The following is a 26,828-nucleotide window of genomic DNA, read 5'->3' on the forward strand; positions in this document are numbered from 1 at the left end:
ACAAAATGAACATGGCACATGTTAAATGGATTAAAAAGTGACTGATAGGTCTCAAAATGTAACTGTAAATGGTGGATAATCAGCTGAACGTAGCTCCCAGTGTGGCCAAAAGAGCTAATGGAATCCTTAGATGTATAAACAATATTAGGTAGGAGTAAAGAGGTTATATTATTTCTGTATTTGGAACTGATGTATGTGACTGTCCAGTTCTGATGTCTACAATTCAAGAAGAATGTTGAAAAATTTGAGAGGGTTCACAGGAGAGCCATGAGAATGACAGAAGGATTGGAAAAGATTGGTGATTTAATCACAGTCTATAAGTACCTACATGGGGAACTGAAAGATGATAACAGAGGGCTCTTAAATCAATCGCCCTCCCACCCCCCCCCCAAAAGGTATAAAAAGATCCAATGGCTGGAAGTTGACAAAGCTAGACAAATTCAGATAGGAAATAAGGCACACATTTTTCACAGTGAAGATAATTAACCATTGGAATAATTTACCAAAGATTGTGGTGGATTCTCCATCACTGAATCAAGATTGGATGTTTTTCTAAAAGACATGCTCTAATTCAAACAGTAATAAATTCAGGAAAGTCCTATGACCTATGTTTTGCAGGACATCAGACCAGATGATCACAGAGGCTATTCTGGCCTTAGAATTTATGAATCTATGAAAGCGATGTCAGAACAAGAGCTGCCTCTTGGGAGGGAAATAAAACATCATGGATGAACCTGGGTGAGCCTTCTTGGTGTTCACTAATCTGACTACCAGGCATTTTATGGGTAACACACAACCCCACAATGTAACTAAGGTACCTATTACAGTAAGAGAGAATTATTTGTATGATTTGATCTTGAACCATAGTTTGCCCCAAAGAAAAAAACCTGTAATTTGTTAAATCACTATGGCTAGTTACTTTTTCCTTAAAGAAGGAATCTGAACTTGATTGTATACTATGTTTTCTTGTTCCTTTCATACATGTCTCTGCCCAGCCATGCATAGTAATAATAGACTAATCATAATTATTCTAATCATATAGTACCTGATGCGTCTTGATTTTTTTTTTTACATGCTGTAAATTTGCTGTAATATTGTAAATGACTGGGCATTTAGTTTGTAAAAGATCTCTTGAGTTTCTCTTAGGGTTCACATTGGTAAAGTGATTGCCATTACAAAATGGTGCCTAATATATACTACACCATGTTTCCAAAGGGAAATAATTTTGTGTATTTGTTGACAAATGTTAGCTTCCTGTTGGTTCCCAATAGCATTTATTAATGCAATATAACACACTTTTAGGCCCAAATCTACCCTTGGATGACCTGGTATGTCTCCCATTGCCTTTATGAGCAGCATAAGTGCTTCTAAGCATGCATTTTGGCTAACACTGGCAAAACCTTTCAAAAATTAAAGTAGTTAATTTACTTTTGGGCACTATCATCGCTTCTGTAGCTGAAGTCATGGTGTAGCTTCTGTGTGTGTGTGTGTGTGTGTGTGTGTGTGTGTGTGTGTTTTGCAGAGCTGTACTGCTCCAGCAACCAGTTGTCACTGCCACTGTACCTATGGAGTGCCGAGGCAGACAGAATGCCCCTTTGTGAGCACCAGGAGAAGCATGCTCAGATGTGGCTCCTTCGTCTTTTTAGAGGTGTACTCCATGTTTCTGATGGTATTGGTTTCCAACCACCATGAGTGTGAGTGTGCATGTGTGTGAGAGAGAGGAGAATAGGAAGTACCTTTTTGGGGAGGATGGGACAATTCTCAGTAATATAAACAGGCTTCATTGGTCACCTTCCTTCCCCCATAAAACTATCTTCACGAGGATCTCTGCTCATAAACATTTTGGGCTAAAAGCATCCCTGTTTATAACTTCATTAGAGTTGCATCAACGATTAATGTCATATTGTTTTTACAGGACTTCTCCTTGAATGTGAATATGTTCCAAAAAAGAGCTTTCCTCAAGGGTATGAATACATCTAAAGGATATGAAAACCCTCCATTGAAGTTTTCTAGGAAGCTGAAAATCTGTGCTAGATATTCAAATATTTCACAATAGGGTGTTTTATTACCCTACATATGCACAAATGTAAATCCTTAAAAGATGACTATAGTTACTTCTATCATTTATTTTTATTTTCAGATATTGGGTCCTGAATTGTTCCTAATTATAGCATTTTGCAAATACTTCGAAGTATGAATCTATGGGATTATTGTGCTTCCCAAAAATAACAGCCCTGCTGCCAACACTGTTTATGAAAGACTGGATGCTATTAAAATTGGAATTTTATCATTTTTATGTTTACTCTGACAGTTTTACATTAGGAGTTGGAAAATGTTCTTTTAATTTCACTCGTGTTTATCTACCTGTTTGGCTGAACTTTCTTAACTTTCACTTAACCACCAATACTATTGCTGATATGAGCATCTTTTCTTTATAAATCTTTGCAAGAATCAGTCTATGCATATATTCAGTGTGACAGGGTGGGGGAGGTAATCTGTTTTATTGGACCAACATCTGTTGGTGAGAGAAAATAAAAGATATTACCTCACTCACCTTGTCTCTCTAATATCCTGGGACTAACACGACTACAACACTGTATATATCCAGTGTTTCATTTTAAGTGCCACCTTGTGACTGATCGTGGGTACAGCAGCTGTAAATTTACAATATTCTCTACATTCTGTGAGATGATGCTATAAATGAGTAGTAACATGGCAGTGTGCGTTAAGCATTAGTACAAAGCTCAGTTCTAACACTTTCACATTTCAGTACATCTGGCCTTAAATCTGAACCCAATTGCTATACTTTTTAATATCCACTTTCTCTTTCTTGACACAGAGTACCTGTATTGCAGAAAGCCCTGATGGCATAATGCTCAGCGGCCTAGAAGTTGACAGATCTGTAGAACTCTAGGGAAATTTCTTCTCAGCACAAACTAGTAGACTGATAGGGAAGATGACAGATTTAGTAGATTAATGGGGTAGATTAATAGGGAAGATGATTGGGAAAAAATCCACTATATTGGATCAGACCATTAGCCAAACTGAATAATCTTCCTTGATTTTTCATACACATTTCATTTCAATTAGAAGTTTCCATACAGTTGTTGCAATTTCATGTATCTTCAGAATTAAAAAGATGGGGAAACTCTGTCAAAAACATCGCTATGAATATTTCAACTTGTTCTCGGGTGAAACAGAATTTTCTTTTATTTGTTCTACATTTACCAGCCATTCATTTAAATAAGTGTCCCCTTGTTTTTTATAATATGGAAAGAGTCAAAAAGGATGAACTGATCAGGGATTTGTATTTTTAAGAATACTTCAGTGTCTATAATTAGGATCTGTATGACATCGGTACAAAAATCTTTGTATCACATCAACATATGTTTAAATCAGGATGCTAACATAGCTTCAATTAACTAACCACAAACGCCTCTGAGTTTCTTGGCTCAGTGCCAGAAATATTAAAACAGACGATTCCTTCTTCTTAAGTTAGGCCAGAGTCATGCCACCTACCAGTAATGTCTCACACAGTGGCTCTGTCCCCTTTGCTATGTCAGTGATCTGGGATGTCATTCATAGAAGGGGTGATGTCTGAGAACTGATGGCACAGTACCAACCACTCAGTGTTTTGCTTGCTGTAATAATATCATTCCTGAAGCGGTGCTTTGGTGGTAAGACTTCTGAGAATAACAACAAAAACAAAGCCGCTCCCTCAGTGGGTAAAGAATGGAGCTGAAAAATAAATACTTGGCAATGCACAGAGCTGCTACTAACCTTAGCACTGGATATGCTCCCTCAAAGCTCCTATCTTCAGTTTGTTAGCCAAACTCCTTCTGACATGAGCATGTTTTTGATGTATTTCCATCTTACAGCCCTTGTTTATGTCAGTTTTGATGTAGCTGCTATGTTTAAACTCAAAACCAGCCTTGTTTTACAATCCCAGCATTGCCGGTGGAATCTGAGCAGTGTAAGCATTCCATTTGCAATGTTATTTCTCTCTCTAGTCACTGTCATGCTCAATTTAACTTGATTTTTACGTTTGTTGTAAAATGGCAGCCACAAATGTAAAGAAGAATCTGATTGGTCACTGTAATACCATTACCACAGCGATTTGAGAGACAGCATGTGGATATTAATCAACTAATAACCAGGAACCTTGCTTCGCTGATGGTACCCAATGGAAACATAGCCTGAGGTGGTATGGCTGTAGGCCATGTTAATAATTGTCCAACCCAGTAGGTTAGCTGCAGCTCAGCGTGCTGCCTTAGAAGAATGTATGTTTTAGTTGGGTTGCAGCTCTCTGGCTGTGAGGGGCTGAGAATACTGAGCAGTTGGGCAGGAAGGAAAGGGCTGTTGTGTTTAGAAGGGGATGGAAGGGAATGGGCAAGCCTCAGAATTAGCCATGTTGATATAATCTGGAAAGAGGCATGTCCAGCCCTACCAGCTAGAGGGGCATTGGACATGGGGCTTTAAATACAGTTAAAAGATTTTATTTTCTGGTAAAACACATTTTTTAAACTTCTTGAACAGTTAGGTTTAAAACAAATTTTAATGTCTGTCTGTCTGATGGGTAAACTCTCAAGAGATCAGCTTTCTGTTAATAGCTCCTCTGAGAAGATTTATCATTTTGTTTCCCTTTAGTAACATATTCTGTTTCCTTACAGCTTACCTTGAGTATTGCTTAGCCCTGAGAAGCTTTTATTCTTCTTCGAGTGCTTGCTCATATCCATTCCATTAGGTGTGTGCGCGCCGCGTGCACGATCGTCGGAAGATTTTTACCCTAGCAACACCGGCGGGTCGGCTGTGGAGCCCCCTAGAGTGGCGCCTTCATGGCGCTGAATATATACCCCAGCCGACCCGGCGCCCCCTCAGTTCCTTCTTACCGCCCCTGACGGTCGTTGGAACTGTGGAGCGCTGCTTAGCTGTTCTCCACTTTCCCTAGCTTATCTTGTTGTATCATAGTTGTAGTTATAGTTATAGTTCTAGAGTTTGTTGTAAATTAGTTAAGTAGTTTTAAAGTTGTTCTAAGTAGTCCAGGGGATTAAGGGGGTCGTCTCCCCCCTTTCTCCCCCGGCCGCGGGGCCGGGCTCATGCCCAACGCTCCCGGCTTCAAGCTGTGCGCCTCCTGCGCTAAACCTATGCCCACGAGCGACCCGCACGACTCCTGTCTGAAGTGCCTGGGAGAGTCACACCAGACAGATAAGTGTAAAATCTGTAAGGCCTTCCGACCGAGGACCAAGAAGGAGCGGGACTTTCGGCTCAGGCAACTTCTGATGGAGGCGGCACTTAGCCCGGACACTCCTTCCACGGGCAAGGCCCCGGCACCTAGCACCTCGGTGCGCAGTGCCCCGGCGGCACCGGCTACGACGACCACGCGAGTGGCGTCAGACAAGCCTCCCCGGCACCGGACCTCGTCGGCACCGCAAACACAGCAAGTGCCTCGGCGCCGGTCCTTATCCCCAGGGCATAAAAAAGCCCATAAGACGGGGACATCCGTGCCGAAGACGCCGGCTCCCCCAGTGCCGGGGGTAGAGCCGCGTCCGCCGGTGGAGCAACGAAAACAGGTGCCTCCAGCACCGTCGACTCCGGCGCCGAGGCCGTTGAGTCCGGTGCAAATAGCGTCTCCCCCCAGGCCGGCGGTGATACAGTGCCTCCCGTCGACTCCAGAGACCTTCGCGGCGGCGAGAGACTTAATAGCTCTCACGGAGCCGGCACCGCCTCAACCACCGGCACCGACTGCACCGTTGACTCGCCCGGTCCAGTCGAGGGGGAAACCTGCCTTGATGCGCCCGCCATCACAAGGGCTGGAACCTCGGCACCGATCCAGGTCCCGAAGCAGGTCCCCACGCCGCTCGCAGTCCCGGCACCGAATATCGTCTCGGCACCGGTCGTACTCGCGGCCAAGATCTTCTTCGCGGCACCGCTCTTCGTCTCGGCACCGATATGATCGTCAGCACCGATCAACGTCGAGACGTAGCTCTAGGCACCGCTACGGTCGACGCTCGACGTCGAGGGGTCGCTCCCGGCACCGGGCATACTCCAGGTCCTCGTCGAGGTCCAGATCCGACTCCCGGCACCGACGAGGTCATCGGCACCGGTCGCGGTCCCGGCACCGATCGCCGGCACCGCGCAGAGATAGATCATCTCCGGACCGGCACCGTGCGGCACCGCAGCCCACCGGGATGGTTTCATCTCTCTCGGCACCGCCATGGCCGTCAAGATCGGCGTCTCGTTCCTCGGAGGACCTGTCGAGATCGGCATACCCCCCTCAAGGGCACGCCGAGGAACAAAATTTCGGCCACTGGCAAGAGATGGCAGAGGACCACTCTCATGGACCATCTCACTGGTCGTTTTGGACCCCGTGGGCGTACCACCAAGAGCAAGGGGCTCCAATACCATCGACCTCTCGCTCGGGTCACTCGGTCAGAAGGGCCCCAGAATCCACCATCTCTCGGCCTCCGCCAGGAGGCATGGAGGCTTCCGTGTCCACGCCACCCGACACCAGGGACCCAAGTGCAGGTGATGCTCCAGCCCAAGAGCAGGGGGATCAGGACCCCCCCTTGGATCCGGTACCGCCGGAGGCATCCTCTTCCTCCTCTCCGGATGAGGCAGTGGCGGGCACTTCATGTACGGGTCCCCCTCCGATAGATCTTCGGGCTCACCAGGATCTCCTGCGTAGGATGGCCCGTAATATGGACCTGCAGGCGGAGGAGATAGTGGAGGTGCACGACCCGATCGTGAATATCCTTGGAGCGGATGCCCCATCGAGGGTGGCGTTACCCCTGATCCGCACGATCCAAACGAATGCGGATACGATATGGCAAACTCCTGCCTCTATTCCACCCACAGCGAGAGGGGTGGAAAGGAAATACTTTGTCCCGTCTAAGGACTATGGGTACTTGTATACCCACCCCCAACCGTGTTCACTGGTGGTGGAATCAGTGAATGCACGAGAGCGCCACGGCCAGCAGGCTGCAGCGCCTAAATCAAAAGAGGCTAAGCGGCTCGATCTGTTTGGCCGTAAGGTTTACTCCGCCGGAGGGCTACAACTTAGAGCGGCGAACCAACAGGCGCTACTGAGCCGCTACAATTTCAACTCCTGGAACTCTATGGGGAAGTTTAAGGAGTTGATTCCCCAAGAGTCCAGGGAAGAGTTTGGAGCCATGGTAGAGGAGGGTAAGAAGGTGGCTCGGACCTCCTTGCAGGCCTCCTTGGACATTGCAGACTCAGCTGCGAGAACCCTGGCTTCGGGTATCGCTATGCGTAGGATCTCCTGGCTTCAGGTTTCGGGTTTGCCTCCGGAGCTGCAGCAAACCCTACAAGATCTGCCTTTTGAGGGTCATGGATTGTTCTCAGATAAGACGGACTCTCGCCTGCAGAGCCTCAAGGACTCGAGAACAATCATGCGCTCCCTCGGGATGCATGTTGTGGGCCCTCAGCGCAGGCCATTTAGGCCGCAGCCTCAGCGCTTCTACCCCCCCCCCGCCTCGTCAGAGACAGGACTCGGCCCGGAGGCGAGGGCGAGGTGGTAGAAGAAGGTGGACCGGCCCTCAACCTGGTCAGAACCAGGGGCCACCTAGACCACCTTCCGGCCCCAGGCAGAACTTTTGAAGGTGCGGTCGAGGACGGCGCCCCAGTCATCTCCCAGGATCCAGCCCCCTCCTTTCGGGATCGCCTCTCCCACTTCCACCGTGCTTGGTCCCTTATAACTTCGGACCGTTGGGTCCTCCGCACGGTGGAGAGGGGATACGCTATCCAGTTTTCTTCTTCTTTTCCCCCCTCCTCCCCCCCTTCCCCGTCCCTCTTCAGGGACCCTTCTCACGAGCAACTTCTCTTACAGGAAGTTTCTACGCTCCTCGCTATGGGGGCCATAGAGGAGGTTCCAGTGGAATTAAGGGGCAGGGGATTCTATTCCCGTTACTTCCTCATTCCCAAGTCCAAAGGAGGTCTGCGACCCATCTTGGACTTGCGCGGACTCAACAAATTCGTAGTAAAGTTGAAGTTCCGCATGGTCTCTCTGGGGACCATTATCCCTTCCCTCGATCCTGGAGACTGGTTCGCCGCCCTCGACATGAAAGACGCATACTTTCACATCGCAATTTACCCGCCTCACAGACGCTTCCTGCGATTCGTGGTAAACAGGGTGCACTACCAATTTGCAGTCCTTCCCTTCGGCCTATCCTCGGCCCCAAGGGTGTTTACGAAATGTATGGCTGTCGTGGCAGCATACCTTCGTCGGCAAGGGATACAGGTGTTCCCGTACCTAGACGACTGGCTGGTACGTGGTCGCACCAAAGAACAAGTTCGCGATCACGTCCACATAATAGTGCACACATTCAACAGGTTGGGTATCCTACTCAACAAGGACAAATCCACTCTAGAACCTACCCAGAGAATAGAATTCATCGGTGCGGTTCTAGACTCCAGACGCGCACAAGCCATCCTGCCACACAATCGCTTTTGCACCATCACGAGCCTCATTCAAGGACTCAAGGCCTTCCCAACTACCACGGTGAGGTCGTGCCTTACCCTGCTGGGTCACATGGCTTCCTGCACGTACGTAACCAGGCATGCCAGACTTCGGCTTCGCTCACTCCAGACCTGGGTGTCATCAATATACCGCCCACATCGGGACAGCCTGAATATGGTGGTGACAATCCCGAACTCGGTCCTGACCTCCCTCACGTGGTGGCTAGATCACAATGTGGTTTGCGAGGGGATGCCGTTTCACGCACCACAACCCTCTCTGCACCTGGTCACAGACGCTTCTTCTCTGGGTTGGGGTGCCCATCTCAACGAGCACCATACCCAGGGCCTGTGGACTGCACCCCAGCTAGCCCTGCACATCAATGTTCGGGAACTGATGGCGGTGCGCCTGGCGTGCCAGGCATTTCTCAATCTCCTACGTGGTCGCTGTGTGTTGGTTCTCATCGACAACACCACTGCCATGTTTTACATCAACAAGCAAGGAGGAGCACGTTCGTCAATTCTATGCCAAGAGGCCATTCGCCTGTGGGACTTCTGCATCGCCCACTCAATCCATCTCACGGCGTCGTTCCTCCCTGGAGTCCAGAACACTCTGGCGGACCGACTCAGCAGGTCCTTTCAAACACACGAGTGGTCTATCCGTCCGGACATCATACATTCCGTTTTCCAGAAGTGGGGGTTTCCCCAGATAGACCTGTTTGCATCTCGAGACAACAGGAAGTGCCACATGTTCTGCTCCCTGCAAGGTCGAGCCCCGGGCTCCCTCTCGGATGCGTTTCTCCTTCCATGGAAGGACCACCTGTTTTATGCCTTCCCTCCGTTTCCTCTGGTCCACAAGGTACTGCTCAAATTGCGCAGAGACCAGGCACAGGTGATTCTGATCGCCCCAGCGTGGCCGAGACAACATTGGTACACCACGCTGTTGGAACTCTCGGTTCGGACACCGATCCCGCTTCCATTATGCCCGGATCTCATCTCTCAGGACCACGGTCGCCTGCGTCACCCCGACCTGCAATCACTCCACCTCACGGCGTGGCTGCTCCATGGTTCACCCGGGCAGAGCAACAGTGTTCACACTCTGTCCAACAGATTCTGCTGAGCAGTAGGAAACCCTCAACACGAACCACTTACTTGGCCAAGTGGAAGCGATTCTCCTGTTGGTGCGAACAGCGAGCCACGTCCCCGTTGCACGCACCTATTCCTCTTATTTTGGAATATCTCCTCTCCCTAAAACAGCAAGGGTTGGCGATATCTTCAATTAGAGTTCACCTGGCCGCTATATCGGCCTTCCATCCAGGGGAACTCGCGTCCTCGGTATTTTCTAACCCGATGGTCGTTAGATTCCTCAAGGGCTTAGACCGGATGTACCCACAACAACGTCAGCCCGTGCCGACGTGGGACCTCAACCTGGTTCTTTCCAAGCTCACAGGTCATCCATTCGAGCCACTGGCCACCTGTTCACTTCTGTACCTATCCTGGAAGACAGCCTTCCTCGTAGCCATCACCTCAGCAAGGCGCGTTTCTGAACTCAGGGCGCTTACATCCGAGCCCCCTTACACAGTTTTCCATAAGGATAAAGTGCAGCTTCGTCCACATCCTGCCTTTCTCCCTAAGGTGGTTTCTCCATTTCATATCAACCAGGATATATTTCTCCCGGTCTTTCACCCTAAACCACATGCTTCTCGCCAGGATCAACGTTTGCATTCTCTGGACGTACGCAGGGCCCTGGCCTTCTATATTGACCGCACAAGGCCCTTTAGAAAGACGACGCAACTCTTCGTTGCAGTGGCCGACCGAATGAAAGGCTCACCGGTCTCATCACAACGCCTATCCTCCTGGATTACGTCTTGCATCCGGACTTGCTACGACCTGGCAGGTGTCCCAGTACCACACCTCACCGCTCACTCCACGAGGGCCCAAGCTTCCTCGACGGCTTTCCTGGCGCAAGTTCCGATCCAGGACATTTGTAGAGCTGCGGTTTGGTCGTCAGTCCACACGTTTACAGAACACTATGCACTAGTGCAGCAGTCCAGGGACGATGCTGCCTTTGGATCAGCGGTTTTGCACACAGCAATGTCTCACTCCGACCCCACCGCCTAAGTTGGGCTTGGGAGTCACCTAATGGAATGGATATGAGCAAGCACTCGAAGAAGAAAAGACGGTTACTCACCGTTGTAACTGTTGTTCTTCGAGATGTGTTGCTCATATCCATTCCAAACCCGCCCCCCGTCCCCACTGTCGGAGTAGCCGGCAAGAAGGAACTGAGGGGGCGCCGGGTCGGCTGGGGTATATATTCAGCGCCATGAAGGCGCCACTCTAGGGGGCTCCACAGCCGACCCGCCGGTGTTGCTAGGGTAAAAATCTTCCGACGATCGTGCACGCGGCGCGCACACACCTAATGGAATGGATATGAGCAACACATCTCGAAGAACAACAGTTACAACGGTGAGTAACCGTCTTTTGCCATGCTCTGACTGCCCTTCAGTTTGCAGCAGGAGGGGTGGATAGAGACCTGCATTGGCATTTGACCAATTAGAAGGCTGATTGAAATTAATGATGGCTCAAAATAACTACTACTTTTTGAAGTCTGTTGTTAGCAAGGAAAGTAAAGAAGTCTGTAAAATGAGGAAGTAAGTTAGACTTGTAAAGGACTGGACCCATGTACTGTACCTCCCTAGCGGTAGGTAGATCTACTCAAGGTATCTATAACAACCCTATTATAGTAACTAAGAACAAAACAAAGATCACTTTTTTTCTCCTTTGGCTGGCGTCTCTGCTTTCTTGGTCACAGAGTTGTCTTTATTTTCCACATAAATTAGAGACCTCTTTGATATCACATATTTGGCTTTGTTAACCTGCAGATACCTGAACAGATAAAACCCCACATCCTTGCCACAAGAAGACTGAACAAAGTTGATGTTTTTGTAGGAGCCTTGATTTTTTTCCCATTTCCTGAATTTTTAGAAATAACTGTCATGTTTTAATGTAGTAGAGACTCTTGCTCTTTAATCAGTGCTTGGATTTTCTTCTTGTCGTTAGCTGCTTTGGCTACTAAATATTTCATTCTGCATTTTTGCCTCCATGTTTTTGCAGAATTTAACTTCACAAATATGTTGTTTGATTTATTCTTCCTTACATCCAGCCCTCTTTATCTTCATGTAATAATTACATAGGCTTTCCTTTTATTGTTGGTCTTTTGGCAGTTGTAGAAGAGTTCTTAAAATACTCTATCTCTATCTTTTCAATTTGTCTCTCAATATTTCTACCCGTGGAATCCAAACTTTAGTTCCTTTACCTTTCTGTACTTTTTTTTAAACCCTCCACACTATCCTGGCTTTGATACTTATAGTTCTCCTGTCTCTGAAGTATTGTAAACATGATCATTTTGTGAATGCTTGCTCCAAGTGTCCACCTTACTTCCAAGTTTTCTCTTATTTCTTCCCTGTTTTTCAAATCTAAATCTAGAATTACATTATCCCTGGTTGGTTTCTCTAGTTTCTGGAACAAGAGATTATTTTCCACACAGTTCAAGAATTTGCGGTCTCATTTTTTTGTTGTGTAGGAACATAGGATTTGCCACATCAGATCAGAGGATTTGTCTATCAAACCTTTGTGTGTGGCCTATTTTTCTTGATGGTTTAAAAGATGAAAACTTGCTACAGTGCAACTAGCTAATTGTTTAGCATTGTGCAGGGGAGTCAGGGAGAGGGGAAAGGTGGAATCCTCCAGCAATCATCTTATCTCCTGAGGTGTGAGATTTGGTTACCCTGATCATAGCAGCACTGACTACAGAGGTCATTGCAGCTCAACGGTGGGCCCAGGTGAATAAGGTAATGCTAAGCTTTTCAGAATGTAGCTTCTGAGGTGATTTTTGGTTGTAATCCAGTTCAGGAAGAGGGTAGTTTAATTGTTTCTCTAATTAATTAAATTTAATATCTATAGTACTGATCTTCATGTATTGCATTTAGGGCCCAATTCTCCCCTATATAAAATATCCCAGATAGGGTAGATATAACTCCCTGTGTTTTTAATGGCAGTGGTTCTCAACCTTCACAGAGTACCATACCCCTTGCAGGAGTCTGATTTGTCTTGTGTACCCCCAAGGTTCACCTCACTTAAAAACTCCTTGCTTACAAAATCAGAAATAAAAATACAAAAGTGTCACAGCACATTATTACTGAGAAATTGCTTATGTTCTCATTTTGCCATATAATTATAAAATAAATCAATTGGAATATAAATATTGAACTCACATTTCAGTGTATGGTATATAGAGCAGTACAAACACATCATTGTCTGTATGAAATTTTAGTGCTTTTTATGAAACCTGTTTTAAAACTAGGCAAATATCTAGATGAGTTGATGTACCCCCTGAAAGACCTCTGAGTATCCCCAGGGGTATACATACCCCTGGTTGAGAACCACTGTCGTATGGAATACGTGAGGTTGGGATTCCTGTGGGGAAAAAAAGTTTTTTTCCCCCCTCTTTTCAATTTTGGATCTTAGGGGAATTGCAAGAGGCATGGAACATCCATTCTATCACTTAGACCTTAGAGAGCACTGCTCCCACATGAGTACATTTCTAAGGCTCACCTGAGACCTCACAAAGGGAATTCTCAAGTCATGATACATAGAGTATGTTAATTCAGCCTCTGGTTTTCCCTGTGGGTTTTGAGTGGGGAGAATTGGAAAAGGAACCAGCAGTTTAACACTTGATGTGGTGGGCAAGATGGAACGAGGGGAGACATTTGTGGAAAACAGTGGCATGGTCTGATCAATGGATAGCTTTAGCAGCTCTGTTTTGGATTGACAGAGGGAAGTGATCTGGGAATCAGGGAAAGCTAGAGAAGAGGTCACAGTAATTAAGGCAGGAGATGAGACAGGAACGAACAAGCATTCTGGCTGTCAGGACAGAGGAGGAGGAAATGGCAGGACTTGGTTACAGCCTGGAAGTGTGGGGACAGGGAGAGGAAGTGTGCAAGGTTGAGTGAATGCGGAGAAGCTGGTTGTCTACAGCAGTGGATGAAGGAAAGAGGACAGCATCCTGTTATGGTCAGGACGCGGCTTGGGAATCAAGAGATCTGGGATCAGTTCTTGGCCCTGGTGCGGACTTCTTGTGTGACCTGTATCAAGTCACTAATCTCTTTGTGGGCTTCAGTTCCCTACCTGTAAAATTGTCCACTATGTCTTGTCTTACTATATGATTGTTACGCCCCTGGCACAATGGGGTCCTTAATCTTCTTTGTGTTCACCAGGCGCTACTGTGATATTGCATCCCCCAAAAAACCTACATTAAAAGAATGTTAGTGTTGCAATATCAAGCACTCAAAAAGTAGGAAATATCAGAATTAACATTGCCTGGACAACCTTAATTTGCCCCCCTATGGGTAAGCATTAAGATAGTTTTAAATTACAGTAACTCCTCACTTAAAGTCATCCCGGTTAACGTTGTTTCATTGTTACGCTGCTGATCAATTAGGGAACATGCTCGTTTAAAGTTGTGCAATGCTCCCTTATAACGTTGTTTGGCAGCCACCTGCTTTGTCCACTGCTTGCAGGAAGAGCAGCCCATTAGAGCTAGCTGGTGGGGGCTTGAAACCAGGGTGGACCATCAGCTTCCCTAAGATCCTGGTGTGGCAGCCGCCCAGCAGGCTATCAATTGCTGGCAGTTCAGTTGTCCCTCCCCCCACTGCCGTGTGCTGCTCCTGCCCTCTGCCTTGGAGCTGTTCTCCGGATCCTCCTGCTTGCTGTGCAAGGGGGAGGGAGAAGGGGGGCTAATGTCAGGGTGTTCCCCTGCTCCTGCACCCCGCTTACCCAATTTCCAAAGAGCAGTGGGGACACACGACAGGGCTCAGGGAGCTTGCTGGCAGCAGCTGCTGTCTCAACTTGCTGATCTATTTGAAAAGGCAATGTACTTAGAGTGGGGTCAGCTCACAGGAACTGAACAAAGATCCTCAGAATCCTATTTCAGCGCCTTAACCACAAGATTGTCCTGTATCTCGAATTAGCCCTCACTGCAGGGCTGTCTTTTTTATTTGTTCTGTAAAGGTCTTGGCACCCTTTAGCTTTTGAATTGATAATAAGTAATAGAAATACACCACCTCTTCCCCCTATGAGTTATTACTGCTATTGTATAATAATAGTATTCCACTGTAACAAAATTTATATTGCTGCTGCATAATCAGCAACTCTAGAAACCTCACTCCAGGTAACTACTGAGAGGTGCATATTTCAGAACCTGAATAAAAAACAAGTTATAACCAACAAACGTCTTTTTTTTTTTTAAGACTTCTCTTTGTTAAGAATGTGACTAACAGTTCTCAGTGCAGGAATTCCCAACAGATGGTTATCATTTCAGCATCAGATGGCAACAAGCACCATAACCAAGCAATTACAGAGCTTTTTTGATACAGAACCAACTGAACAGACTGACAGACTCTAGTAATTTCTCCCAAATTAGACACACCTGGCCCACCAGAAGGTGTTGCAAGTCGTATGGTGGAGGTGTGTGATGAAAATATATTCTTTGTGCCACCAGCCACTTCTTGAGGTCAAAGGCCTTCAATCAAGTGGCAGAATACTTAAAAATGACCTTTTTGTTTTACATTCTCAATGTAATGAAATGTTGTAAACTGACCAGTAAAATAATTTAAGAAATGCTTAAATAGGCCAGATTGTGTTGTTTTTATCTGTCATTTCCAAAATATTTTACCACCTTTTGAGGAATGCTTGGCAGCATGTGCTTTTTCTGCAGCTCTAGTTTAGGACCGATTGCCTTGGTAAGGGATCTGACTTGGATCTGTAATGTATCCAAGTGGACTTGTAAAATGTCACTTTGCCTCTATCTCTTTTTTCCTAATTTATTTACTTGCTGCATAGTAAACTCCAAGTAGCCGGAGCCAGTGGGATTTTACAAACACTGGGGACAAAACACCAGGGATGCTGTGGCTGGTTCTGAAAATGGGGACAATCCAGTTTTTTTGGGGCCTCACATTCAGCATAGTTAGGTGTTTAAATAGCAAAAAGTGCAATTAGACTAACTTGGTTCCCTACTCCCAAATTCTTAGGGTTCATAAATCCAGATGGGACAGTTCTGTATTGGGGATGCACAATAAAGTTGACTGAGGGATATGTTTTGTTTAACTTGGCCATTGAAATGGCTAATTCTTGTCTCACGTGGCTGACGTTGTGGTTATCTCATCCTTATAGACAGCATGGCCAAGACAATATTTTTTCTAGCTTGGCTACTTTCATATGTTTAGGATCAGATTTCAGTTTCATGAAAATCAAATTCAGAAGAACTCTTTGTGTATAAATAATACAAACTTAGACAGCTGATATCTGTACTTTCTCGTTTCTTTTGTCCAAATTATATTTGACTTACTTATTTTATGTTACTATATAAAATAGCCTTTTACACTGAATACATGGCAGAGAAATGCATCAAATTGAATGCAATAAACATTGCAATGTAATTGTTTGCTTTGGTTTGAGATTTGGGAATTAGTTATATTTAAGTGGACTGCATTTCAAGACATGATTCATGGAGTTTCATGCTTTTGTCTGTTCATTGGAACAACCTCAATAACACAGTAAATTTGTGCTTAGTACATTGTAACTCAATTTGCTCGTTATTTTCTCAAAAAAAATCAAATGTATCTGTATACATGTTTTTACTGTCGGAACAAAATAATGCAGGAGGTGGTCAGGCATTCATCTCATCTCAGTTCTAGGAAGATGCTTAAACACAAATAGGGAAAATGTAAAGGAAACTAACCAAGCAGTATTATACTGCAACATATTTCCAAACCCATCTTTCACCCCATTCCAAAGAAACCCAGCCAACCAACCAACCAAAAAACCCTCTACAGAAACAATATGCCTCTATTTCTCCTTAATCTTTTAAATTCGACCACAGTGCTTGCGACTTTTGTCTTTCATGCTTTTCTTTCAACCCAGCATTTTCTCTGAGATGAGATAAAGTATTTGATTTCTGTTCTCAGGATTAGACATTTTGAGATTGTGTGATGTCAAGACACAGATGATGTTAGCCATTTTGTGATGTGATTAAGTGCCATGATATTGCAGAGCCAGGGGTTTAACCATGAATGCCTGCACTTCCTGATGCAGAAAAGATAGTGCTGTTGAAAGAAAAGCATTTGGAAATCCCCATTAAGGGAGAAGGGATTAAGAAGCAATTGGAGATTTGTTCTTTGAATGAGGTGCAGTTAATGGTGCATATAAATTGAAAGAATCTGCAATGCTTTAGTTTTCTGCTTAAGTCACCAGTTCTCTCATAAAACAAGTTGAATGAGTAGGGGGAAAAGAAACTTACATTGCTTCCACAGCAGTCCACATTGATAAAGAGAATTGGGAATGGCAGCTTTAGACAGGTGTCAGGCATTGCTGGGATGTCTTGTATTGAATGATAGGTGACGAATCTGTCTGGTGAAATCTGACTGTTATGATTACAAAACTACAGCAAAGAGATAAGTAACAATCATGCAAGGTCTAAATTGTGTGCACTTATTTTTTTTATACCTGGTAGCAGATGCTGTGTCTGACTGGCAAAAAGCACAGTTTGTTCTGCTTTCATTTCAAGGATGTTAAATTAGTAATCTAGCAAATTTGCATGATGATTAACTATGGAACTGGACTGTTATAGCAGCAGGAAGTGAGACATTGTTGGTTTGCATACCTACCTAATGTAATTAGACAAAAATTATTGTCCTGCTTATCTTTTATCAGAGTGACCCTTCTACTTCAGAAATGATGTCAGCTGTTATCGCCATATTTGGTCCACTTCTCCCACAACAATGTCTGTGCTTGTTTGTGTGGTGCTCCCTCTATGACCAGAATTCTCTTCCTGAGCTGTTCTCCAAAGCTGCTACACTCTCCCCATTTAAATCTTTCCTGAAGACCCACTTCCTCTAGGAATTGTACAAGAAAGTACTTGCCTAAGTTATCTAGTTTAATTCATTAAATATATATTTAATCATGAATGAACTGCTGATACATAGGCTGTGAAGGGTTAGAGGACCACGTGGGCACTGAATGTGAAGAAGAGAGTTAGTCTGGTGAAAAGATGACAGCTGAATTGTGATGAGGAGAGGAGAATTTAGTATATTTAGCTAACTAAAAGAAAACCACATAATTATGAAAGTAAGCCTATCACCACCCAAGATGACCCGGCATGTATGTTATATGCTTGTCCCTCATTCTTTGCCTGTGATTGTCTGGCTAGATTATGTAATCTTCAAGGCAGGGATTATGTTTTTCTCTGTGTTTTGGGTGTCACCATGATCTAGGGCCCCAGTTCTGCAAGGGTATAGAATGGGTGGACCAGTAGACCTGAGTGGAGCTCCATTTAAGTCCTAAAGGTTTCTGCATAGGTCCAGGGGTTTGCCCACATGGAACAGATTGGAAGATCATGGCCTTAATAATGATGAGAGGTACCAGGTGTTTCGGCTTTAAAGAGGAAAATGTGGTGAGGGGAAAAAGGTATCAGAGATCCCCATGAAGTAAGCCTCTTCCTTTCTTGTGTTCCTATATCCCATCTAGCCTTATTTCCTCTGCTCTTGAACACCACATTTCACCTATCCCTGAACTTTAGGTTCTCTACTTTGGCTTCTCTGCCAAAAATGGCTTCTTCCTCCCACCCCCCGTGAGATAACGAACATGCATTACCTATTCTACTCTAAAATCCTAGTGGAGACACATCACTGTAGTTTTTACACTTTCCCCCTGTCTCTGTATCTAGATGAGGTCAACTCTATAACTCCGTCAGTGGTTGATCTTGCTTAGCCTAACTAGCAGTAAAAGCCACAACATCTTACCTCACTAGGATTTTACCAGTGGAATAGCTAATGCACATTAGTTATCCCGCAGTTAAAAAAAACATCTTTTTTTCACCGAAGACCTAGCTTCAGTTTTCTCTTCATCTCCATATCTCTTCTATTGAATTTAAAGGTCCTGAAGTTGCTGTTTGTAATCTGCTTGGTTCTTTGCTTTGCTGAAATGATCCATCTGTGGCAATGCCATTTCTGCAGAACAGAAGTCAGAACACTAGGGCAGAAGGGCATTTGCAATAAGAGAACTTTTAACAGCTTATACCTAGTCCTAACGAGTACAAGGTTTGGTTCCAAATATGAGCAAAGCTTGCTCAAGTCTTCTCTTACTATCAGAAGCACTTCATCCATCCATGTGTGAAAATAAATTTGAATATACCGGACCTGATTCTCCTCTGCCTTGCATCTTGTATGGTGATTCACACCTATTCAAAGTAAGTGTTAAACATACCAAATTGGAATTTAAGGCCTATTTAAGAGGGTAATTGGGGCTGTTCTCGCATCAAAACTCCCTCCCGGGTCCTATATTGGAAAGATGGCAGGATTGTCATTCATCTTGCATCATGTGTTGCTTGTGACATTCTAGTTTCCTAAAAGCAAACTGAGTAGATCGTATGTCTGTGGCAGAATCTTCTGCCCTTAAAGCCCAAACCAGGGCATGTGTCATATAAAGATCAGGGAAGAATTGCTTACAGAATTATTGGCATTACTCCTGCTTCAAAGTTTAACCTCTACGAAGGAGTAAAGCACAGTTGAGTTGGTACTGTCTCCACACTGTTCCTAGTGAAAATGAATAATTTTTCTTTAGTCCATTAAAACTCACCTGCAGGCAAAATCCAGAGGAAGGCACACTTCAACTGCTCTCACTCCACTTCCATATGCTATGGATTTTTTATACTTAACATAAAGAATGCTTGATTGTTGTTTGCCTCTCTGATATGTGCATTTTTCTTGGAAGCTGTTCAACATGGAGAACAGTCCCTGTATTATTTATGCTTAAGGGACAATGTCAACTTCTCCAGTTACAAAAATGTAAGGAAGCTAAATCTCAAGCGGGATCACTGGAGAAAGTTTTTAATAGACAACAAAAATAAAGACTTCAGTGTTTTTAGAAAAGCCCAGAATGATTAAAAAACTATTAAGGTACATTTAACATTAATGTATTCAAAGCCTCCTTCAGGGAGGCTGCCTCCTTCCTTTAAGAAGTTAAGAGTGGCACTGGAAGCCTAAAGAAGTTGACGGTGTCTCATAAAATGAAGCAAGTGGTAGGAGACTGAGGTCCTGATCCAGCAAACCATTTAAGCACATGCTTAACCTTACATACATGCGTATTGCCTGTGTGTATGTGGAGCACATGCTTAAGAGCTTTGCTGGATTGGGGCCTTAGAAACAAGGTAAAGTAGTCTGGACAAAAGTCTAATTAAGTCTTGCAATTAATCACCAAAGGCTAGAGATAGCTTAATAGAACGCTACCACTGCAGCTATCTGCTCTCATAAAGCTCCTATGTAAGTCTGATTATACACATAAACATTTCCTTGTGGCACAATAAACTTTTCATCCAGCAAAGCAGAAATCAAAATAACACATAACAAATAGAGAAATTAGCAAGTAACTAGTAGTTGAAAGCCCATGCTGTCACACGGGTGGCAGTTAGGCCAAGTAATCTACCGTCTGTGCAATCTCCTTCATACAACCAATGAAACTGTTACATATAAATAACTTATAGAATAAGAGTGATGATTGGTTGAGTTGCCTCTGATGTCACAAAGGTCTAAGACTCTTGGCATGGCATAGATACATGCCTTACTCTAGCTGTACACTGCATGAGTGTAATTCATAAAGTCAAAATGGTGGATAACTTAAAAATTAGACAGTAACAGACCATGAATTCCAGTGATGATTGAACCTGGTGATATTCTGAACAAAAAGCTCTCAACCATGCTGTAGCTGTTGCCATAGCTTCATGCTGACAACATATATTCCAGGCTTCAGAGTGACAATCCTGGAATCTTATTATATAGAGAATATACCTGGTGCGCTTAAAAAAAACCAAAACCAAAAAAAAAAAAAAAAAAAAAAAACCCAAACAGATTCCTCTCTGCAGGAAAAATGGGTGGACTAGGACTCATTTTCAATAAGCTAGCAGTGTTCCAACAATACCTTGAAAATCCAATGAAGGAAAGAATAGCATTGCTTAATTTTATGAGCAGTGTAACATGCAGTAAATATGAAGAAGTACAAGATATAGTAAACACTCTAGACATAGACTTTAACTTTGTTTAATTTTTTTTGTCTTGCCTCCCATTCTCCCATGAAAGAATGAAATAAAATTCTGGCACCGAGTATTACAGTTATACTGATAAAAAGCTATTGTTTAAAAATGTGGAACTAATAAGTATATGTTAAACACCATCATTCAGTCATCTTGCTTAAATTACATCCATTCCCTGTCTTTATCTGCTTACAATGTAAACTCGTTGTCTACAGGCCTAGACAAGATCATCAGCTACATCGTAAGAAAAGCTGATATGATGCCAACTGACCCTGCCCTTAGAGTATTCCTTAAGCATGGAAGAATCCTACAGTGGCATAGACCCACCACAGTAGCGCCTATGCTGGCTCCTGTGTAGATTGTAGTCTCTGGCCAGCCCCAGGAGGAGATGGCATAAAGCCACATTTACCCTCACCCACCTCCTAAGCTGAGCTCTGCCTGGCTGAAATGCAGCCCCTGATAATAATACCTGGTTCCTATATAGTGCTTTTCATCAGTAGATCTTAAAGCACTTTAGAAAGGAAGTCAGAAATAAATGGTCGAAAGATAAAAGTTCCTCTGATCAGTATCAAAGCATCTTGGCAAATAACATCCCCTCTTGTGAGACTGCAGGCAAGGCATGGTACAGGAATGAAAATCAATAGAGATGGAACCAATCTATCCACTCAGCAAGCTGTGATGGGAACAGACTTTAACATCTGCTTTTGACTGTGTTGCTGTAAGGAAAGTGATACACTTTGGATTTGACACCTTGGATCAAGCCCTTACAAAGGACCCTATAATAGTCACCAAATTCATTCTTGAACTTCATGGCATGATACAAAGGCGCCAACTTTCTAATGTGCTCAACCCCCCGACCCCCGGCTCTGCCCCAGGGCCCACCCCCACTCCATCCCTTCCCCAAGCCCCCACCTTGACCCCCACTCCACCTCTGCCCTGCCTGTTCCCACCCCGTTCCACCCACTCCCCCAAGCGTGCCCCACCCTCGCTCCTTCCTCTTCCCCAGCGCCTCCTGCATGCCACAGAACAGCTGATCTGCGGCAGGCGGGAGGCACTGGGAGGGAGGGGAAGGCGCTGATCAGTAGGGCATGCTGCTTGGCTGGGGGGAGGAGGGGAACTAACTGCTGGTGGGTGCTCAGCACCCACCATTTTTTTCCTGTGGGTGCTCCAGCCCTAGAGCACCCATGGAGTCAGTGCTTATTACATGATATGATTATTGTGGGACAAGATGACAACAAAGAGGTCAGTATCATTATTCACATTTTACACATGGGGAAACTGAGTCACAAAGAGGCAGATGACTTCTCCAAAGTCATCCAGTAGGCCAGTGGCAGAGCTAAGAATAGAAGCCAGGATTCCCAAATCCCAACCCAGTGCTCTGTCCACTAGGCCACACTGTTTCCCATGGGCTGAAAGCCAAAGTCAAATTGTTTGTCTGTTTTCCACCTAATGTACTGATGGTGCTAGTCAGATCCCTTTGGCTAATTTATAACTTTTAATAAATACAAATAATTGTGCAAATAGCACACTTCCAAAATAGTGGACAGTAAAATGTGTGAAGATTCCAATAATAGCTATTCTGTTGCATAATTTTGTTTTTGTTTTTTAATGTACTGTCCTTCTCTGCCAAATGTAGTTGATTACCGTAGTATTAAACACATTTTAGAAAACCAGTAATAACAGAATCCTTAGATGCTGCTCAAAAACAACAAAAAAAGTCCCTCCTAAAACTTTTCCAATTGATTATCTCTTGTCATTTTTTAATCTACTAGGACTTTTTAATAGTGTTATTGTTTCATGTGCAATAATGGAAGTCTGGCAATAGATATGTTTGTATTCTAACCTTTTTTGGCAATAATATTTTCTTATTTGAAGAACTGCACTAAATTCCCTCCCTCTCTCTCATGGAGACAGGGACGAAGTCATAGCATCATGGGCAGTCTCTTAGGCTACAAATCCATTTGTAAGCTATTATTTATACAGAAATTGCATGCATTTTGTTTTCAGCAGGGAAGGGCAGGTGGAAGGACTTTCCTCCAAGAAAGAAAAAAGAAGTGTAAGGCATCTTTGTTTTAATTAAGCAATAAGTAACACAGTTGTGGTGACACAATTTATGTTGTAAATACATGTGAAATAATCATCATAATGAAAATGCAATAGCTGTAATATGGGACCCAGTTTACTAAAGATTTATTATAGTGCCTTACTGCCATCTGGTGTCCACCTGTCCAGGCCGTTATGTACCAGATATATGCTGTGAGTGCCTTAAAATTTAATGAAATATTATTAACAGCAGGAATTCTTGACTGATGTCAAATTGATCCCAGCTTTTGCTGCTAAAGCACCTCCTGTAATACAGAGTAAGACTTACAATACTGCAGGGCATGAATTTTACCAGCTTCATGCATTGAAGTAGAGCTGTGCAAGCAAACTTACCCTTACTTGGGAGCCACCATTTCTTTGGTGTCTCATTTAAGCACCTCTGCTTGTGCATAGCAGCCCAAGGATGATATTTTGATTGTATTTTCCAACTCTGGCATTAGCCACAAATCTTACCCATACTGAGCTCTGTAAATCTGCAAGATAATTCAAAGAAATCACTGCTATATTCAGGCAAGTGTTTTCTCCCCTGCCGCACATATATTGAATGTAGTGTCGATAAAAGGTGCGGGATTGACAGCCTGACCTCAGCAACACTCCCCTGTCAGGCCTCAAGACTTCCCCTTAATTGTCTGAAAGTTTATAGAAAGAACATCAGAAACAATCTTTGTTTCTGAGAGATACAAATTCATGGTATTTAATGCAGGTGCCAAGCTTCTTTTTCAAAACAACTGGTTGGTGTACCTTGCCCCGCTGATGCTACCAGTCTGCTGATGGGTGTTTGCAGCACCTTTTTTATAGACCTTCGTAGCACATATACTGTAACTTGTTGTATAGGACATAGAGTTGATTCCTTGCAGACTGAGAATTTTGAGTACAGTTCTCTGCAAGTCCCATGCCTATGTTTCTGTGCCTTTAATAACGGGAGTGTCTCTTCAATGTCTGCCCACATGACAGAGACACCCATTACCCTCCTGTCCCATAGATCAGAACTCACCGGTGTCCCCATGTAGAGTATGATGTTTGGACCAAGATACAGCTGACAGTGGATGTTTCCTGATGCGTCCTTGTAATTTTATTGGAAACATCATCGGTTTGGGGTAGCAGAATGCTGCAGTAGCCTCACCTGGTGTACAGTCCTGTCCTAAAACTTTTCTTCAGGAGATCCTTTCAGCAGGTGTAATAAGCCTGAGGTAATGAACCATCCACAACTCATTCAAGAAGCACCTGCATTTTTGGTATCATGTATGGTTCTTGGGTATGACCAAGAGCCTTCTTGGCTTTCTGATGAGAGTCCAAGAGCAGTGAAGGAACATTTTTGCATTTGGCAGCTAGTGGGTATAGCAGTAGCTGGGTACCATACCCTATTGTGACAGCTGTCTTTTGAAAATTCCCAAAACTAAAACTAGTTGAGTGTTCAGGAGCTCTGGTGGTAGAGCATGTTCAGAACTTCTGGACCACCAAATCTCAGCTTTGAGAATTCCCTGAAGTTTAAATTTTTCCATGTAATAACTGTGATTTATATTACAATGGTGCTGTGAGACCCCAGCTGAGATTGGGGCCCAGATGTGCTATGCACTGTACAAACACATAGCATGATATAGTCCCTACCCTGAAGGCAAAGCAGACAAAGGGTGGTGGTGGGGAAATTGAGGCAGAGAGAGGTGAAGTGACTTGCTTAAGGTCACACAGCAAATCAGTGGGAGTGCCAGGAATGGAACCCAGGTCTCGTGACTCCTAGTCCATTGCTGTATTCGCTAGGACCACTGGTTCTCCTTCCACAACTGAGTGCTCCAATTCCATGTCATATGCCCCTTTGACAATTGCCTTACATGTGATTTACTCAGGAATCCTGTGGCAGGCCTAGAAATGGAACTCAAGCCTTCCCATTCCTGTGGTTAAAGCACAAGACCATGCTCCATCCCATTAGCACAAGAGCTTTGTAAAATGAGAGAATAGGAGACGAACATGCATAGATAAAAAATATAAATGCATAAGGATTAGAGATGTGTAAAGCTGCCCAGATAACTGACCCACAAATAAGACCTTAACCAAATCAAATTCAAACTGAACCTGGCAGATCAAATTTGATGGTTCAAAATACCTTCAGATAATATAAGCGAGTAGAGGTGCAATTTTTCATTTCCATGTCGCATCTCCACTTCTTGTCTGTAGGTGGGGTCAAAAGTAGACGTGCCAAACACTGCCTAAATCTGCTTCCATGATCTGTTCACCCCAATCAGAAGCGGAAAGTGATGGGATTATTCTGCACAGATTAAAATGATACCCGAGGTCATTCATACGTACAGGAGGCAACCAGGGACGGCTTTAACTTTTTTGCCGCCCTAGGCAAAAAAAAAGAGCGCTGCCCCGCCGTAACACCCCCCCGCCCCGAGCTCCGCGCTGGGCTGGCGAAACCTCCGTGCCCCCAGTGCCACGCCGGATCGGGCCCCCGAACCCTCCCCCTGGAGTGCCGTGCCGCCGAAACCCCCGAATCCCCTAGCGCCGGGCCGGGCCGCCGAAACCCCGCCCTCCGAGCACTGGGCCGGGCCGCCGAAACCCCCACCCCCCGAGTGCCAGGCCGGGCCGCCCAAACCCCTGAGTGCCGCGCCAACCTCCGTCCCCCCAGCATCGCGCCGCCGAAGCCCCCGCCGCCCCCGTGCTGCCCCGCTGAAACAAAAACAAAAAACCAAAAAACCCTGAGCGCCCCCCACCACCGCAAGATTGGCCGCCCCTTCCTAGGTGCCGCCCCAAGCACGTGCTTGGTCGGCTGGTGCCTGGAGCCGGCCCTGGAGGCAACACTGTGACCAATATGGGTACGGTTATGGAAACAAGACATTAATTGAATTTATTGAGAGATTTATAGTTAAAGCCAGAGATGAAAAATCCCACTCAAAATATTATTATTCTTATGCTGCTGTGGGCACTCATAGGTACTCCTGTGAGACAATCCCCAAAAGGTGTAGCAACGTGATTACGTGATTTGTTGCAACCTATATAAATTATAGTACTGCCATATGTTTTTTAATATACTCTTCCCCACTCTTTATTTCTGTTGCTGAGTACAATGACTGTTTTTTTCTATGGAAACTTTGTCAGACAGTACAAATATTAAGTGGAATGTGAAACATAATGAAAATATAATTTAGTTATGCTTGGCACCAGTGGGTTAAAGAATATCAAGCAGTATCAGCAAGAGATTTTCCTTTTTTGATGGAACATGATATGGTTGTACAAGAAGGCATGGTAGGAATAGTTTGAAATAACTAGATTGGCTACAGCACTTTAATTACAAATTTGATTTGAAAATAGTGTATTTTTAAATTAAGTTTGTGTTTATTTTTAACAAATTCCATGTGCCTTTATCTCTGTTTAATGAATCAGAAGTTTTATAGGCGTGGGTTATGTACTACAACATATTTATTGCTGAAACACTGCAGATTCACTGCCAGATAACATCCCTAGTTGTTATAAGTGCCAATAAGTAACAGATATGCTTTTTCACTGACTTTTTCTCCAGTGTTTGGGCCACTGAAAACTTCATAAGGTGAATGTAGTTCTCCACTCCAAGTGGAGATCTCATTAGTCAGAATCCAGATGTTTTCTACTTCAGACCAGCATATCTTAATATTTTCAGTAACATCAAATAGAGCTTTGGTGTGTGACACTTCACCATTTTGACCTTGTGCAGTAATTTATGCTTGACAAACCCATATTTGAATATGCAGATTAACTGCATATGTAAACAAATACTTATCCACTGAACTCTGGTCTTCAATTAACTTTTTGTCTGCAGAAAGAGGGTTTGTGCACACGAATGTAGGTGCATGCGTGCTCAGATGAGTCAGGGTATTTTGCATCTTAATCTCAGACTTTGGAAGATTTGGCCTTGTAAGAATAGCAAATGCATAAACTTAGGCTACATTGCGTTTGAAAAATTAAATATATATGTCAGGAAATTCTAATGTTGCAGTTCAGGTCCTAAATCTGTCTTGTTTATCATCAGCATATTTTGTTAGCTTTACACTTTTTCATTTCCTACTTTTGTGTGCTTGATTGTTGTCATGCATGTTGTATGATCACTTAATTCGTTCCTTAGAGAAGGAGAAAGGAG

This window comes from Chrysemys picta, chromosome 2 (genome assembly GCF_011386835.1).
Source record: "Chrysemys picta bellii isolate R12L10 chromosome 2, ASM1138683v2, whole genome shotgun sequence".
Lineage (NCBI taxonomy): Eukaryota > Metazoa > Chordata > Testudines > Emydidae > Chrysemys > Chrysemys picta.